The sequence below is a fragment of the Pinus tabuliformis genome, chromosome 6 (genome assembly GCF_031772625.1).
Source record: "Pinus tabuliformis cultivar Carrire ecotype Pingquan chromosome 6, CPIR1, whole genome shotgun sequence".
In the NCBI taxonomy this organism is placed as follows: domain Eukaryota; kingdom Viridiplantae; phylum Streptophyta; class Pinopsida; order Pinales; family Pinaceae; genus Pinus; species Pinus tabuliformis.
In genome coordinates, this window is record NC_142292.1 from 558,995,293 (window position 1) to 559,014,042 (window position 18,750).

Below are 18,750 nucleotides of genomic sequence, written 5' to 3' on the forward strand. Positions count from 1 at the left end.
TTCACTCAAGTTTTGCATTTCATTCTAAAGTTAGAAGTGCGTTAATAAAGTAAACCTCCAAGCATAAGCTTGGTTGTAAGAATATAGGACAAACCTTTCTCAACCAACTTGTGAAGTTTAGACCCTCATTTGTGGTTAACATAACTGACCTTACAGTTCTCTTGCGGGCAATCCCTTGTAGGAAAGGAGACACTTGTGTGGTTAGAACCTCACGAGAGGTATCATCAATGAGTCCATAGCCTCCTTCTTGTGGGATTCTCTCTACAACTTACATTTGAGACTAACGTCAAAATAGTTGAGAGTAAGGACTCACCTAGAATAGGCATTCTAACTAAAATTAACCAAGAGTCTGCATCATACTTAGTTTTAGGTGTTGCATCTCATATAGGATAGTTTTCATCCTAGTGGAAACTTTTCATCCAGTAACTTGGAATTTAATCCATATTGTGCAAGTAAAATCTAAAATCAAGTCAAGTTGTGCTAAATAATTAAACTTGCCAATTATTTTTAACCAAGTTTCTAGGCCATTCAATTATGTATCTCGAATTCATCATCTCATCCATAGGGGCTACCCCCCTTAGCCTGCTTTAGGGAGACAAATTAAACAAAGAGGGTCAGGATAAGAGTGACAACCCCTGCCTTGAGCGTGGTCACATTCTAGTGTACAATTTGAGAGAAAACAAGCCACACTTTAACTTCCAAAGGATATGTGGCTAGTTTTCCCATAAGTCTTGGCAGGAAAAAATTTTCCGTTGATATTGAAGTTATCGATCACTCGCTCGATTACAATCTTCTTTCAGGATGTAGTTGGACTTATAAAATGTGAGCCATTGCCTTGTCAGTTTTCCAACTTATCTCTTTTCCTCATCAAGGAAAATTCGTGACCTTGGATCAATTATCCTTTTTCACTCCTGAATTTCAACTGTTACTCACCAACAATGTTCCTCTAGTGGGTGGTTCTCTTGACACCTTTGTCAGCATTAGCACTAACTTGTTGAAGGGTTCCTAACTTTTAGGGTGCTTCCCTCTTATGTCACTTGAGGTTCCTCTGACCGTTTCAATGGTCTCTACAATTTTTATGGCACTACAGATCCTTGTATCCTCCTAGCCCCTTCCATCGATGATTCTTTCGGAGATTAGATGCCATTGTAAATTTTAGAGTTAGCTTATCAAACCATACAATCGACATCTGAGTCTTCATCTTCCTTGGTTCAGGCGAATGGTACCACTTACTCTCATGTCACAACTCCCTCTATTGATTTCCTTGATACTTTGTTCCTTCTAACAAGGTGATCATGGAAATCATGTCTCTAGATGAGTGGCCTTGGGAAGAGTTTCATCATCGTGCTTTAGTCTCTTTTCAAACTGAAATTAGCACATATCCTTTACAAATCTTGTCATTTGATCGACCTATGATTGTACCTTCCCCCTTCACAATTGTTCATGAGTTAGATGTGGAAGGAAACTTAGGTAACATGTCCAAGAAAATGCTTATTGACATATTGATCAAAACAAGTGTCATGGAAAACATCCAGATTGGAGTGGAATGCACTCCCGAGGATATTGCTAGCTTCACCTACCTCTTTCAATATTTTTGCGATGTTTTTTATTGGTCTTATGAAGAAATGTATGGCATAGATACATCTATCATCGAACATGATATCAAGACATATGTTGATGCCAAGCCTGTCTAGAAAAGACTTAAACTAGTCCATCCTCGCAAGTCAGTTGCCATCAAGGTAGAAATTGAAAAATTGCTCAAATTTGGTTTCATCCACCTCGTTTGTTTGATGGAATGGATGTCTAATGTAGTTCCTATCAATTAGAAACAAGGAACCATTTATGTGTGCATCAATTATTGTGATTTGAATATTTCTTGTCCAAAAGATAATTATCTGACACCTTTCATTGACCAGATTATCGACGACTACACTAGATGCCAAGATTTTTCCTTTATGGACAATTTTTATGACTACAATTAGATCGTTATTAAACCATCCAATCAACATAAGACTGTCTTCATTTATCCTTGGGGCACATTTTCTTACTGCAAGCTTCATTTTTGTCTTATGAATGCATGAGCCACTTTTTAGAGGGCCATGGACTATGCATTTCATGATATCAGACATATTTTTTTAGGCTTATTTGGATTACCTTCCTGCTCATTCCAAACATTGTTCCGATCACCTAGATCATCTTCGAGCTATTTTTATTAGGTGTCATTTCTATAACATCCATTTGAATCCACACAAGTGTGTTTTCTTTATCGAATCTGGATGTCTCCTTGGTTTCATTGTCCCTAAACGTGGGATACGGATTGATCCTACTAAGGTTGAGGCAATTGTCCCCCTCCTCAATTCATTGTTCAACTCCAAATTTTGCAAGGGAAGGTAAACTTCTTGCATCATTTTGTCGTCAAATATGATGAAATCACGAAAGGTTTCATGTGCATATTGAAGAAATCAGTTACATTTTTGTGGGATAATCAAGCCCAAAGATCATTTGACACCCTGAAAAGAGCTTTAACCTCCACCCCACTACTGAGTCCTCCCAACTACAATCGTTAGTTTTTGTTGTATCTCACAAATTCACCATCCTCTATAAGCATGGTGCTTGGCCCAAACTCAGATATTCACATGTGGAGAAAATTTCTTCAGTAGTAGTCTTTGTTTTCAACCAATTCTAACATTGCATACTCCTACACCAAACCATCATTATTGCTATGGAGAACCTTGAGACATGTTTTGTGTCGTCAAATCATTAGAGGGAAGTATTCCAAATGGATAGTTATACTCCAAGAATTTGACTTAGTCTTCACCACCGCAAAATATAAGAAATCCTTGGAATTCATTAAGTTATTTTTGGATCTTCCTCGAGTCAACATAGATGAAGTAGCCCATGATCCTATGCCAGTGAATCAATTTATCTATTCGACTCTTATAACCTGTGGTATGGAGATATCCTTGTGTATCTTTAGACCCAATATTTCTAAGAGACACCTATCTAAAGATATCCATCGTCATATTCACCACCATGCGAAGCATTATCTCATTCTTAATGATACATTATATCATCATGGTGTTGATTTTGTTCTTCGAAATTGTCTTACACATGACAAAGAGAAACATGTTTTGAATGACTAGCATGCTAGGGCATGTGGCATTTATCCTTTGAGCATGGCTACTATCCAGAAAATCTTGTGTGCTCTATATTATTGGTTGACTCTTTTTAAACATTGTATAACTATGGTCTAATGATATCAGTAAAATTTTTACAAAGAAAATGTTCACGCCCCCTACCTATCTTCACCTGGTAGTTACTATTGGTCCCTTTTCTAAATGGGGTATTGACTTCGTTACTTGTAATCCCACTTCTGCTAACACTCATAGTTACATCATTGTCAACGTGGAATACTTCACAAAGTGGCCCAAATCCATTCCTACTTTCAAGCCCAACGGAGAAATTGTTGCCTTATTCTTGTTCAATCAGGTCATTTCACATTTCGATGTGCCTAAAACTATCTTCACATACCATGGATCATATTTCCAAAATCACATGATGTCTGAGTTGACTTCTATGATTGATTTTTGCTAAGACCACTCATCTTCCTACTACCCACAAGATAATGGCCAAGTTGAAGACGTCAATGGCATCCTCAAAACCATGATCCGACTGGTAGTAGGTAACCATAAAACTAACTGACATAGAATGTTATATTTTTTTCTCTAGGCATACTACACCTCAGTTAAGAATGCTATAGGCTTCACATATTTTCAACTAGTTTACGACCTGGAAGCAGTCCTTCCTATCGAGTGTAAAATTCCAATATTGAAACTTGTCTTTGAACTCCTGCCCAACATGTCTGCTGAAAAGGAACGTTTTTTGTCACTTCATCACTTAGATGAAACTCATCAAGATGTTGAACTATCTCTCGAAGCTCACAAGTGACAAGTCAAAGCTCAATATGAAAAACAAGTTAAGCCTCACTCTTACCAAGAGGGTGATCTTGTTCTTGTTTATGACTAGAAGAATGACCTCTTGGGGGCAAAAAATTTTCAACCAATGTGGCTTGGTCCTTTTATTGTCACATGGGTCCTTTCTAAAGGGGCCTATGAACTTACAGAATGTGATGGAAATCTATTCGCTGAGCCCCACAATGGGCTCTATCTGAAAAATTATTATTCCTAGCTTCCCACTAACATATGTTTTGTAACTTTATGTATAAAGTTTTATATCTTTTGGTGTGCTTATTTTCTTTTGATTTTTTTTGCTAAATCTAGTCATTTGCCTTATCTTTTCTATTTTACACATGTCATTATTAACCTCACCATATATTAGATATGTGGATAGTTCCAGTAGTCATACCTGGGACGTTGCATTAGTTGCATGGGTTATTTATACACCTACCTCAGACCTATTTTGTTCTAGTGAAGTCTTCTTTGGTCACACTCTAATAATGTTGTTGAGTACAATGTAGTTATCAAACTCCTTTCGGAGGTTATTTCTCTCGACATTTCACACTTAGTGGTCAGGTTAGACTCCCAACTAGTAGTTATGCATCTGAATAATCATTATCACATTCATCATCCAATATTGCTTCGTTAATTTTTGAGGGTTTGTCTTCTGGAATGAAATTTTGAGTTTATCACTTATGAGCATTTTCCAATAACATCTAATGCATTAGCTGACTTGTTAACAAATTCTATGTTATATTGACAATTTTCACATTCATTATAGCTACAAGCATGTGTGTACACGTTCATTAGAAAATTACACAAAAAACCATCAAATATACCATAAATTCCAAAAAATTATTTGTATATATATAGATTGTATCAAGTTTTTGTACATCAAAAATCCCAAAAACTCGGGTGTTTTATACAAAATGGTTGCTAAATAGCCCAGAATGACACCCTAAAAGCTAAAAAGTTATAATCTCGTTGAGCCTGTTGGTCATGATAGCACATCAAAAATTGTGTTATCCTCCTCAGAGGTACCAAAAATCTCTCTAGAACACCCACTGTGTATCTCTATAGATGAATCAATATCTCCCTCATGGGAAGAGGTGGAACACTGATCATCAATCCCTTGAGGTTTTTCTAGAAACAACTCCAAGGCTCTGCATATCATCCCCTTCTTTGACGATTGTTGCAAACCTTGTTGTTACTCCAACGCTAGCTAGCTTCTCATCAAGTCTAGCTCCTCAAAGCATTCCAATAGGACGTGTTGCACAAATTTTTTCAAAGTTTTGAGGAAGCAGATGTACCATATTTTTCAAAGGATCAAGATCATCAGTCATCAGTTTTTTGAGTCATTGTAAACCCATTCTATAAATTTGTCATGTAAATTATGTTGGTAAGACCATGTATGCATGTAACAACCTAGATAAGCCTATTATTTTGGTGACGAATTTCATCATAGGAGGTTTTTCGTCTCACTGATTCATCTATGTTTCTAAACACGATTGGTTGCCAAAACTTTTCCCTCCAACCTAAACTCAAAGCTAGGGTGGAATTTATCGTCAAAGCCTTAGGTGAGTCCTAGTGTTCTAGTCAATTCTTATGTAAAAGTGATTTGGGAATAATTTAAGCTAATTAGCTAAATTATTTTATTACAAGTCACTTGGTCTACTTGATCATATTGTGTCGCAAAATTGGGTAAATTATTTGAGGGTCTATAACGAACAGGTATTCCCCCTTTCAGGGTTGAATTTGTAAAATCTTATGTAAAAAATATTTTAGTGCATGGTCCCTCATACTTAGACACAATGACTAAAATATTTGAGGGCAGAAAAATAATTAATCCCCTCAAGTGTCAATTAATTATTATTATTATTATTTTTTTTCCTGGCAAAAATAGAATTAATCCTAAGCAAGAAAATTAATTAATTAAAGTAAAAAAATTAAAATTCTAGAGAAATTAAATTCTCAAGCAGAAAAATTCGTGGGTCTCAAAGAAATTAATTTTTGGAGGTCCCTCACCAAGGGAATATTGGAAATTTCAAGAAAAATTGGACCCTTGGGCCTTGGTGGTCAAGTCAAAGTCAAATTTTTGAGGAAATTAGTTCAAAATAATTATTTTTGAGCTAATAAAAAATGGGTTTAATGAGAAATTCGAAAATTCCTCAAAAATAATTATTTCAACGACAAATATTAAAAGATCATCAAATATTTATCAACGACCGAGATTATTTTGCTGGGGATCAAGCCAACTAGTTGTTATTTTCCACTTGGAAGATTTATCTATAATTAGAGGTCCTATGTGTCTCAAGCCAATTGATCTTTGGCTAATGTAACTTTGTAAAAGTTGATGTGAAGCTACTGTCCTCAAAGGAAATTTTTGATTATCATAATAAAATACTTTGGGGTGCAGTTTATAGTGTATCTGTTCTACTGATTTGTGGTTTGTGCTGGGTATGGACAATCCTGTATTCAAGGATAATTTTAGGGGCGAATGTTCGCCCTTTGGCGAAATTAAGGGGTTTCAAATTTTTAGTGGACGAATATTTTGTATCATAGTACATTTTTACAAATCACCTCAAATAGCCCACCTTATTTTAAGGGAGAGGGTAAAAAAGGTAAATTTAGCCCTTGAAATTAGGACTTACAACCTTCCATTCGCCCATTTTCAAGAATAGGTTTTATTTAAGTGAATCCATTCGCCCATTTTCAAGAACAGGTTTTATTTAAGTGAATCCTATGGGCCAAATACCATATTTATAAAAGAGGTATGGTAAATTAATAAAAATATAAATAAATGAGATGTATGGTAAATAAATAAAACATTTTTTATATTTACTCTATAAGTCACCTTATATACATGTAAGGGTGTAAACAAATAAAAATATAAGTAAAGTGGAGGGATGGTAAATAAATAAAATGTTTTTTATATTTACTCCATAAGTCACCTTATATACATGTAAGGGTGTAAACAAATAAAAATATAAGTAAAGTGGAGGTATGGTAAATAAATAAAACGTCTTTTTATACTTACTCAAAAGGTATGGTAAATAAATAAAAATATAAATAAACTAGACGTATCGTAAATAAATAAAACCTCTTTTTATATTTAGTCCATAACCCTCGTGCTATTTATGAAGGCTCAAGAAAGAGGTTTTATTTAAGTGAATCCTATGGGCCAAATACCATATTTGTAAAAGAGGTATGGTAAATTAATAAAAATATAAATAAACGAGAGGTAGGGTAAACAAATAAAACATTTTTTTATATTTACTCCATAAGTCACCTTATATTTACGAACACTAAAAAAATGGGTTATATTTAGCTGAAACCTATGGCCAAAATACTATGGGACAAATACCATGGACAAGATTGTTATTAATACCATGCAAAAAACCATTATTAACCCTAATATTAGAATTAATAAAAACAAAAATGGCACATGGTATTGACCCATGGTATTCACCAAAATGGCACATGGTATTGACCCATGGTATTCACCTGGAATGTAGCCTATTTAAATGGGGGAATTAAACCAGCATGTAGCCTATGCTAAGATTCACTAGGACTTTACAAAGTTTTATTATTTAGTGAAAGACTCGCCAAGATCTTACAAGATTTTATAATTGAGTAAAATATTCGCCATGCTTGGTGAGAGATTCGCCAAAAAATTATATATACATATTATATTATTGATAAAATCGCCTTCCATTTTTCCTATATACCATGGAGATTCGCCCATTTATTATATTTATAAATTTAAGGGGGGTTCTTAAAATTTTCCCTGCCTGTATTGTAATTTAATTTTTTATTATCATTATTTCATTGTAGATGATAGGAAAATTCTATTGATAAGTTTTAGGCTTATCTTAGGTGCTTTGATTCATTGTTGTTCTAACAGCTTATTCTTGAGAAATTATATAGTGTTTGCAGGTTCCTTAGCTCTTGGGCTCCAAGTTCATAAGCTGCGGGCACAGGCTGACTGTGTTTGGATCTTGAATATTTTATATGGTTTTCTAAATTCACTAAGGCTATGGGTTGCCATTTATTTTTCGAAATACATCTAGCCATCGTCAAAATCAATAAAAAAATATTTCTCGAAATTTCTCTACGCATTGTACACTTGTATATTTTGTATAATCATTTTGTAAATTATTTATTTTCTAACCTTTGTTTTGCAGTTGGTGTTTTCTGGGATTTTGGGATGTTTGAATTTTTGTATATATTGGGGTTTTGGGCTATTGTAAATTTATTTATACATGAGAGATCAAAGAAAATTTGTTGGATTAGAGCTAGATATGGGCCCTTGAGGGTAAGATCTAGTCTCTGGAACTTTTCACAGGGCCAACAATTGAAGATTTTGGGAAAATTTACAAATATGAAGTGCAAGATCGAATCTTGCAAGAATTTGAAGGATTTTTTAATCCTATAGGCCTAACATGACCCCTTTTCCCCTTTGTCTTGGAATTTTCCCTTCTTTTGAGCGAGTCGTTGGCCCAATCTCGCCTTGAAACCCCTGGATGTGGCCCTTTCTAGCCCTACTATGAACATTTGGAGGCTTCAAACCACAACTACGGGCCTTTCTTGGCCTTCTCCGCCGTCATCTCTCCTTCATGCCTATCGTAATCCCTTTGGGACACTTCCTCCCATTCTCTCTCCCTATCATCCTCGCTAGCCCTTCCATCCTCCTCCGTGGTCCTCCCTAGCCCTCCTCTGCCCTCATTTACATTGTCGTAGGCCTGCCAAGGCCTTATGTCCCCTTGGTTGGCCTCTTTTCCTCTCCTTCCTCATTTTCCCTCTCGGTCAGCTCCTCTCCCACTATCGGGCCTCTCAGGCCTCTTCCTAATCGTTATTTACCTCTATTTATTTTTATTAATGTCATTTGAGTTATAAAACTAATCTCTGGAGGTTTGCAGTGATTTTCAAGTGAGTTTTTCGGCAAGTGATTGTAGTTGTAGGTTATCTAGCTATTGATGATTTGTGGGCAAGTGGAAAATCTCCTTCTAGGTCTTGAACCTATAGGTTTGGCGTTTCTAACTCTCAATACTCCTCTATGTTCTGTCACAACCATTTGAAAATTACATTGACAATGGTATAAGAATTGTTAAGTGCTCTAAAATCACCTATCTAATTATCTAAGCAATTCAATAATCATTTGCATGTTTGGGTAATCATTTGTGGCCATATTTCATCAAGATTTGATGATTGTCTACTATCCATAAATTATGACATAAACATCTCTTCATGTATTGCATTTAAAATTAAGAGAAAATAATAATTCTGGCACTTAGCATTCACAAATTGTTGTTCTCATAAAATATTTATTGCTCAAGAAACATAAGTGATCTAAGCTTTTCATTTGTGTATGCTAAAAATTGCTCATTGTGAAAAGTGGCATTTTCATGGAGTTGCTTTTGGTGAAGTATCTAACATATTGGTTTCTCGTGAGTTGTGTAATCTTCAATGTTTTAATCTAATAGACTAACTCATAAAAGCGCCTGAAGCATTAAAATGTATTCTCATAATTATGTTGAATGGTTTAAGATATTCAGGCAATGACTTTGAAGTAATTTGTTTCAATTGTAATCTATAAGTGTCAAAGGCTAATTGGTTGTGATATAAGTATAACATTCTAAGTGTTCTAATCTAATTGAGCATATATTGAATGATTGAGTATTATTGGCATTTATCTCATATCTTGGAATATTTCAAATTGTCTCAAGTAGTTGTCACTGACATTTCATACTTTGAAGTAGATAAGTGCTCTAAATTGCTATCAATTACATCGATTAAGCATCTTATGGAAGATAATTTTTTCTTAAATTGAAGAAATCTATTTTTTAATATTGGTGCTTGATAATTTGGCACATCCTTGGTGTTAAGGTTGTCTTTCCATTCATTAATAAGTACTCTTTTCATAAAATCTAATCATAACTAATGTACTTAAGAATTAAGCAATATTAACCTAACAAATCACTCAAACACCTTGCACAAGCATCCTAAATCTAGTCGCATTGATAACATACTCCAAGCATAAGCTTGGTTGATAGACATTTAGGGCCACCCTTTCTCAATTTAGCTTGAGGGATTTAGTACCTTTCTAGTGGTTAACACGGTGACCTTGTAGTCATTAGAGCTGTTATACTCCCATAGTTATAGGTGTCATATTTCATGATTGACTGGTTGAGCTCTGTAATATGTTCATACCTTTCCTTGCTGTAAAGGTTTCCATATTATCAAAAAATAAAAAAATGTAAAGAGGGTATACCCTAAAAGAAATATCAAAGGGTGAAAAAAATAAATGGTAAAAAGAAAAAATGAAAAGAAATGAACCCCAAATAAAAATAGACCAGGAAAGTGTGCAAGTCCAAATGCCACTACTATTTCATTTTCTGTAAGTAAAGCATCATGTACAGCTTGTTGAAACTTTTTACCACAATTGATGAATGACCAAACAGCTTAATCTTGGTCAGTTCATGTTTGAATTTCATGTTTTAGAGATAGAGAATAAAAATCTGACCAAACAGCTTAATCTTGGCAGATAAGTAGATAGGTAGAGAAGCAAAGGAGCTCAACAGTTTAATCTGAGCCCTTGGAAGAAATAACTGCAGACTTAGGTAGGCTTATCATGTGAAGAAAAGAAAAATTGAAAAGGGTTTGCTAGTCTAAGTGCACCCAAAGAAAGAGAAGAAAAAATGCTAGGCAAAATAGGCTGGGTAGGTAGATGATGTTGTAGAATGAGACTTGTGATTGATTTTGTCTCTGAAAAATGTGTTAATCTTATCCCTATCACAAGTGCAAGGCAGATATCTTTTGGAGCAGCACAAGTGAGGCATGACTAACTCCTCTTCATACTTTTCCCCCAAATCATTCACTAACTCCCCCAAAGATATTAAGATCTACTTAATATCACCAAACAACTCCTTCCATCCATCTTATTTCATAAAAAGCCTAAGTAAAACCCCTTTTACTTAGGAAATTGTACAGATATTACAAAAAACCCCTTTTTTCCCCCTTAAGCCTAAGTTTTTAAACATTATAACTTAGCGCTTGTTTTTAAATCATTTTTTCATATTGGCGGTTAACTTGTATTATATAATTCCCATACACCAATTCCCATCCCGTAAATATGTATATATAACAAAGACCCCCATATTTAATATTCCCGCCCCAGTTTATTATAACCATAAAACTGTTAAAACGCTATTTACATATGGATTAGCAGGTTTATTTGAAACCCGTTAAGAACCATAGCCTTTGCCGCGTGCTCAAGGGATTAATTAACCTTTGGTTAATTAATAACCTAACCAAAACCCACGAACCAATAGTAATAGTCCTGACACCATTAAAAACACATTTTAAATGTGTCAGACCAACGCGTTAACTCCCCGCCATCTCCATAGAGCGCCCACCGTCCAATCTCCGCTCCACCATCCGACGGCTGTTATCCATTTCGCACCCCCCTCAATTTCCGAACGTTACCTCCCGGGGAACTGGCGGTATTGCTCCCGTACTGCTGCCACGTGTCGCTCTCTCGGCGTGTTCGCTAGCCCTCCGCCCAAAACTTCCCAAGCCCAAAAGCGGTGCGGGCAAAACCATTTACCGCCCTCCCCCTACTGATTTCATCTGCTAACGTCAACTGTCCTTTGCTGATGTCACTTTCCACGTCGTTGCCACGTCATCTGTCCCATACCCCCCCCGCTAACGTCATGCTTGCGTCATTTGTCTTTGAAACCAAAATTTCCCGCCAAAAATTCTTTTTGTCGAATAAAGGAGAAAAGAGTCATTTTTGCTATAATTTTTCTACAAACTGCGCTCCGGGCATGCAATCGACCGAGTTTTTAGAATCAGTCTAGACCGGCCCCCAACCAGAAAGGCTACCCCGACGGGTTCACGACCATTTAAAATGGCAGCAGGCAGTTTTCCACTGTAAATACAGGTACCTTTTCCAGCTATCTCCAAACAATCGACCGTCAGCGCATCAAATGCCAGAATTTCTCATCAACCTTCCCAGAAAGATCCAAAGGCTATGAATTGGAAGGCGCAGAATAACCTCCAGTGCCCCAGAAACAGGTGTTTATCCATAGTTACGCTGTTACCCTTAGAGAAAGCAAATTTTGGGCGAATTTCCAGACAGCGGTGAGCAGGGTCAGTTCAACATTAAAGAAGATGAAAACAAGTCAAAGAGTATCAGAGGAGCATTAAAGAGTATCAGATCAAAGTCACAGAAATATCAGATCAACCATAAAGAGTATCAGTGCAGAATTAAAGGCAAGTCAAGTCAGAAATAAAGAGTATCGGAGTCGACAAAGAAAAATAGATCAGAATTAAAGAGCAGTTAAGACAAACAGTCGGCACAGAGCTACTACAGGACAACTGCAAGCCGAACCCTAAAGAGCCAGCCTCTAGCACTACATCAGTTATCTCCCTCGAGCTACTTCTATGTTACTTGTAAATTACTTTAGGTTAAAATCTAGATATTATCTCATAGCCTTTATGAGATATTTGTTGTACATATTTTGTTGTATAAATACCCCCTTCATTAGAGTTTTGAAGAGGTTGGGTGTGCGCGGATTTTCTAGACTTTGTTGTAAATACTGAAACTTTGGAATAAAGAGCTGTTGGAAACAAACTGTTGTCTGGCCTACTGGATGAAGAATTGATGCAGAGGACTTGTCACAGAATTCTTGAATCAAACTCTGGATCAATAAGTCCCCTATATCTTATGTTTTACAATTTTCTGAGTTTGTTATGTCATCTATGTTTCATGATCTGAATGATAAAGAAAAAGATTAATTCAGAATTTGCTTGACTGCACTCTGTTTTCAGTCTTTATTATTCTCTGTGTTTTCTTCAGAATTAGTATAAACAGTGAATTCTTAATTGCTCCTGTTTCTTGATTCTCTCATATTGATTATTTGATAAATAATTCTTAACTACTCTTTGTCGCTAAGCATCCATTTTCCCTCTTTCAATATGTTGAAGGATTCTTAACTGCCCTTCACCCATTTGAGCCCATTCCATCTGTTTTCAACTCTTTAATTGGTTCCCTGTTTGACTACCTTTCTCTGTGATGCCATCCTCTGTAAGAAACCAAATCCAGAAAGCCTGTTTCTTTGACTCCATCATGCCCAATGGACTGAACTCTTCAGTTTTACCTCACTATTATATTGAATCTAATAGGCTCTAGTGCCTCCTTCCTTCTCGTATTGTGTCATATTTGTAAATCCTTCAATCCTATCCCAAGTTGTTCTTAAGGGGGGATGTTAGGATATTCTGACACATAGAAAATAGTTAAGTATAACTTGGTCTAGTATAGAGTTAGGTAAAGTGTGTTTCTTTACTATGTACATTTTGTAACTTACAATCCGACGGTCACGATATGTAGTGATCCGACGGTTCATTCTCTCCTCTGTATTACCGACACTTGATCCGTGGCTTAACACCCGATTGGTCCATGATCTCTATTTAAAGAGAATGGAGGGTCATTTGTAGGGTAACCGTTCATGAAAGAAGCTTATGTAAATTTTCATTCTTTTATTAATAAATTGCTTGAAGTGGCCATGTTGGCTCAGGCTGTGGACTATTTCCCTCTTTGAGGGTTTTAACCACGTCAAAAATACTGGTGTATTGATCCATGATCTATTTGTGAGCGGTGTCCTTTGGTGTTCTGTCTGAGGAACTTACCCTGTAAATTCCTACATGGTATCAGAGCTATTTGAGGGTCGCGTCTGTTGGTGATCCAAATCTAAAGCCGGTAGAACTGCATCGGACTGTCGTTTCCTAGATCTACTGTTTCTGACTACTTTCGGGCTGAGAGGACTGCTCTATTGTGTTAGGAGCATCTGTTCCAGTGAGGAACCATTTTCATTTCACGCGAAAAGGTTTCCGGCAGCCCTAGCTACGTCATTTTAAGATCTGGAGGTATACAGTGTTTATTTGCAGTTTACAATTATTTTCTCTCTGTTTATTTCGGTTTATTTAGCTTTTTGTTTTTTTTTATTACCGGATCTATATCTTTCATTTCTACATATGCTCTTTGCCCCGCGACTCTGTGCGATCTGGGCAAATCAGAAACAGAAAGGAAGGATTTTTCTCATGCGTATGCTCTTTTTCGCCACGCCTTAGTGTGATCTCGGAAAATCAGAAACATTGAGAAAAATTTTTAGTTTCCGACTAAAGCTAACTTCGAGCTGTAAGGTTCGTTTTTTTTTGTATGTCCGTGTTGGGTTTTGTGTTTTTTATTTTGTAGGGAAAAATACCTTTCTCAAGTAAGCACGTAGCCCAAAGCTTCAGCGACTAAAAAAACAAAAAAAACCCCCTTCCTCTTTTCCAAAAATTACTAAACTTTTAGTTTAGCTCACTTGGTCCAAAGCTACTTTATGAGAGTAGAGGTCTTGAGTTCAAGTCTTCTTTTTGTTGAGCTAATTAGATTAAGTTTGGAAAGGGGGTGGATTTTTTTTTAACATTATCATTCATTTCCGCACATTCCTGCACTTTGTCGACATCTTCATCAAATTTTCTTCAAAAAGCCATAATTTCTTCATCCGAAAGCTGTTTTCAGTGCTGTTTTTTTTTAACCAGCCTAATTTTTTGAGATCTTTCCATTGGAACACTTAGTTTCAGCATCTATAGCTTCAGTCTCTATTAAAATGGAAATTCCATGCCAAGTTATTCTTGACAGCACCAACTACCTCCAATGGTGGTCCTACATTGTGGATTTACTTAGAAGTAAAGGTCTCTACAGAATAGCCTTAGGCCAAGAAACCAAACCGAAAGATGAAGATAAGGAAACTAAATGGGCAAATAGGAAATATCAGGGATGTGGGTTGATAGGGATGTCTATTTCTCCAGATCTTAGATTCCATATTGCAGAACTTGATACTCCCGAGGAAGCAATGAAACAGATCACTAAAGTTTTTGGAATTAAAAATGAACTTAAAGTCCATCAACTCGAAAATGAGTTGCTTACATTGGACCCCAATAATTTTTCTTGCATTGAAGATTTTTTGTCCAAGTTCAAGACCCTTAGACTTCTCTTGGAAGGTGTTAAGGTTAAGAAAGAAGATAGTAGCCTTATCTATTCCATTCTTACTAAGTTGGGACCAGCCTATTTTGTGTTTGTTTCTACCTTCCATTCTACAAAAGAAGCCTTCATTTCTCAAGTAAAAGCCTACAAGTCCCCTTCCTTTGATTCCTTTTGTGATTTTTTAATAAGAGAACAGGAAAAAATCTTACACCTTGGTCTTCTTAATCTTGGAAACTCTTCTAAGAAAGTGTTAGCCGCCCAGTAACAACCAAATTCAAAGAATCCTAAGAAGTTGTATCCTAAAAGGAATGGTCCTAAACCAAACAAGGGTCCTAAGCAATTTCAGCCTCAAAATGAAAAATCATTTCAACAAAATGATAAGATAAATAAAAACAAAGGGAAGAAGACTGATAGACATTGCAACTTTTGTAATCGAGATGGCCACTTAGAATCCAAATTCTTTAAGAAGATGGAAGCCTTGGAAGCAGCAATGAAGAAGCATAGCATCCATTTGGAGCACTCTTCAACTTCAACTTCATCTTCAGGAATAACACTTTCTGCATGTGGTTGTCAAGCATCTCGGTCTGGCTATGCACTAAATGTATCTTCTTCTTCTCATTCTCATGAGTGGCTCATTGATTCTAGAGCTTCTTATCACATGGCAAAAAACAAAGTCATGTTTTCTTCTTTAAATGATTGTAACACCAAAAATATATATGTTGGTGATGATAGATCTCTTAGTGTTGTAGGGACTGGAACTGTTCATATAGACAATGGTCAATTTAATGATGTATTATGTGTTCCAACTTTATCCTGCAACCTTCTATCTGTATATCAGATAACTCATTCAGGTGAAGGTAAAATCGTTGAATTTTCACCTCATGATGTTGTAATTAAGGACCTAAGAGATCCTAGACAGATTTTAGCTACTGGCATTGGTGATGATTCAACAAGGTTGTATAAGTTTCACAACTTTGGGTCATCAAATCTTCCCTCAGTATTTGTTGCTCATAACGATGAAGTGAGAAAACTTTGGCATGAGCGATTTGGTCACTTAAACTATCGCTCCCTTCAGAATCTATGTAAAGAAAATATGGTGACAGGTCTTCCAATGGTATCTTGCAGAGATGGTGTTTGTTACGGATGTGTACTCGGAAAACATCATCGGGATAGTTTTGAAAAACGTGCCTCTTGGCACGCCTCAGCCCCTTTACAGCTTGTGCATAGTGATTTATGTGGTGCACTTCCAGTTGTTTCATTCTCTGGCTACAAGTATTTCTTAACTTTCATTGATGATTTCTCGAAACGCACTTGGGTATACTTCTTAAAACTCAAGAGTGAAGTATTTAACATGTTCTTGGCCTTTAAGGCCTTTGTTGAAAAACAATCTGGACATCAAATTCTTAAGCTAAGATCTGATAATGGTAGAGAATATGTGAACACCAAATTCATCAACTTTTGCACTGAGAATGGAATTCAAATGCAACATACTATTCCATATACTCCACAACAAAATGGTGTAGCTGAAAGGAAGAATCGCACCTTAAAGGAAATGGCTAATTGTATGCTTCAATCTAAAGGACTTGGTCTTAATTTTTGGGCAGAAGCAATTAACTGTGCAAATTACATAATAAATTGCACTCCTACTAAGTTTTAAAGAATATCACTCCAGAAGAAGCATGGAGCTCAATTAAACCAAATGTAAGTCACTTTCGTGTTTTTGGAAGTGAAGCATGAGTCCATATTCCAGATGAGAAACATAAAGCTTTAGAACCTAAGAGTGAAAAATGTATTTTTGTTGGATATTCTGAAGATGTCAAAGGATATAGACGTATTCCACTTAAGTCCAAAAATGTTATCATTAGAAGAGATGTAAAGTTTGCTGAAAATATATCAGCCTACGAGCCTAGTTCAGCAGATGTGCCACCTCTCCCTATCTCTTCTACTTTTGAAAATATTTCTTCTTCAGATGATGAAAGCGAGGATGAAAATCCTCCCCCACCTTCTCAGGATCCTTCTTCAGCTCCTCAGCTTCCAAAATGGGTCTGTGCTACTCGGGATGCAGCAGGTGATCTTGCCGGTGATCCTACAGATCAACGACGTACACGTTCTCAGTTTGATAGAGCCTCTTATTTATTGGCTCAAGCTTCAGTGAATTATGATCCTGACACCTTTGCAGAAGCTTCAGGCCACCTAGATTGGGAAGCAGCTATGAATGAAGAATATCATTCATTATTGGCAAATGATACATGGGATCTTGTTCCTCTACCAAAGGGACGAAAACTTGTTAGATGCAAATGGGTTTACAAAACCAAGTATGGACTAGATGGGAAAGTTGATAAACATAAAGCTCGTCTTGTTGCTAAGGTTTTTTCACAAGTTGAAGGCATTGACTACATTGAAACCTTCTCCCCTATTGCCAAAATGAACTCTATCCACCTTGTTCTTTCCCTTGTTGCCTCTTTCAAATGGGAAATCCATCAGATGGATGTTAAATCTACCTTCTTGCATGGGGAATTGCATGAAGAAATCTATATGGAACAACCTATTGGTTTTATACAAACAGACTCTAGCCTTGTATGTCAGCTTAGGAAATCCCTTTATGGTCTCAAGCAAGCTCCTCGAGCTTGGTATGCCAAAATGGATAACTTTCTTTTAGAAAATGGCTTTTCTAGGTGTCATTCTGACAATACTGTCTACACCAAGAAAGTGCGCACGTCTCTTATCATTCTTGTTCTTTATGTTGGTGATCTTATCCTGACTGGTAGTGATCCCAACCTTATAAACCTGTTGTGGCCAGCAACACCCCCCCCCCTGTTCATTTAAGTGTTGTCCAAAATACTAAATGAATGGAGACCCTTAGTTAAATTTTAGAGAAAGAGCAAGAATTTCCTTTCTTCAAAATAAGGTTACCATCGTAAGCTTAGAAAGGTCTTTTGAATATTTTTTAACCTAAGTCTATGATAAGGGAAATGTCTTTAAAGCCACATTGCAAAAAGATAGGAAATGCCTCCATTTCTCTATAAAATCGGTATGCGCAAGACTCTCGTGTTAAGCATAATATCGCATCGCAATAAAGTAATACTCATAAGGAAAAAACTTCAAGATTTACCGATCTGCGATAACACCGATTGCAAGATCGCATATCGCAGAAATGAGCTGACAAGATTCGGCAAACATTAAACTTCTGCGACCTGCGATGTTGCGATCGCTGCGATATTATATTCGTATGTTTGCGCGACCTGCGATGTTGCGATCGCTGCGATGGTGCGATTTGCGATGGCGTGATCTGCGATGTTACATAAGCAAATCATAAATCACTTCATCACGAATCCTTCGGGCACGCTATTCAAAGAAAAGCCACTTATCATAATCTGACTCAAGATCATGTGCTTTTAATGATAGTAAATGAATTAGTTGTCAGCTATTAAATGAAATGAAGACGCGTGCTTTTGTAAAGAATTACTTCACGTAAGGTTGCATATTTGATATATCTGTTGCATTTAAAACTCTCCCATCACCTTTCTTGATCAGTCATTTCCATTTCACTCGTAATCTGCAGGAACGAAGAACTAAAGATGATTCAAAGCCAAACACAGGAAGAAATGGGAAAGAAAAATAAAGCTCAAGGCTCTGAGGTGAAGGAAAAGACGAAGGAGATGGCGCCTTTGTATACAGACACAGCCTGTAACAGAGACGCAGGGATATCGACATGGGAAAGCATGTACAGACTGCTTGAAGAAGAGAATCCCAGAATAATGA